This window comes from Etheostoma spectabile, chromosome 15, assembly GCF_008692095.1.
Source record: "Etheostoma spectabile isolate EspeVRDwgs_2016 chromosome 15, UIUC_Espe_1.0, whole genome shotgun sequence".
Taxonomy (NCBI): Eukaryota; Metazoa; Chordata; class Actinopteri; order Perciformes; family Percidae; genus Etheostoma; species Etheostoma spectabile.
In genome coordinates this window covers 217,650-218,863 of record NC_045747.1, presented here as the reverse complement: position 1 = coordinate 218,863, position 1,214 = coordinate 217,650, and positions in this window count along the sequence as shown.

The following is a 1,214-nucleotide window of genomic DNA, read 5'->3' as shown; positions in this document are numbered from 1 at the left end:
TACACCCACAGCAACGCTACACAAGCATTTGTGTTGTCTAAAACCGTTCTATATGCAAAAATAAACCTAACTCATAAAGCACATACTATTGATATTTCTTCAAAAAAGGCCCAAATATACGTCCACTCTAACATCTTTGACTATTTCGACTAGGAGGATTTGGCCCTTTTCAGCCTCCATACAAAGTGAGTGACGTTGTCTCCCATAAATGGGCATACCGCTTGACTACACTTCCGTATACAAAGAGGAGAGACACGGTTCACGGAGCTGGTGGCATAAATGAGCGAAAACGTTATGAATTATGGACATCAAGTGGATAAATCTTGGATGTAACGGTTTGGATTTAATGCTTAACCTTGAAAAAAGACACAAGTTCCAGGCTGGATAGAAAATCACCTGTAGAGGCTAGAAAGACCCCAAAGACATCTTCGTAACCGCTAACTCGTTAGCTTTTAGTTGCAACTTTTGGTAAGTCTTTATCTTTTATGGTTATTAAATCATTAAACTATGAATCAGAGGGATTTAGGCTTGTGGGCGAGTCTCTTGGGTTCAAAGGGTTAACAGTAATTTGCTTGACCCTACTTCGAAAATACTTTTTCAAAAATACTTATTCCAAGCCAATTTCTTTGCAATTCTTTGATTAAATCTTGTCTTTGGCGGTCATAATTTCTACAAGACTTTCTCTTAATAAACAGTTATCTTCAAAAAACAAAATGAAAAATGATAATACCAGAAATGTTACGGGACAGCATGAAGAAGGACCCAGACGCAGAGCAGCGGCAACAGGTACGATGTTAATAGTGCACAGTTTACAAAACACAGGAGCACGGAAAACAAGGAGTCCAAAAACAATCCAACGAGGGCTCGGGGAACAGGCAAATCCAAACGGTAAAACAGGTCACAAGGAAAAAACTCACAGGGGGTGGCTGGAGCTCCAACAGGTAGGCCAGGGACGACAGGGAACAAGTAGGCTGGAAGAACACCGGGCGACGGCATACACGCAAACAAACTGGAATGATCCAACAAGAGGCAAAGGAAACACTGGGGTAAATACAGGAGTATGAGGTAACAGGAACGGTGAGAATCAGGGAACAACATTAGGGCGGGGCAGGACAATCAGACAAACAAAGTGAAGCCAGATAAGACAAGACAAGACCAGACAGGAAGCTGACAACCAAATAAAACAGGAAACAGAACATACAGACGCTTACCGG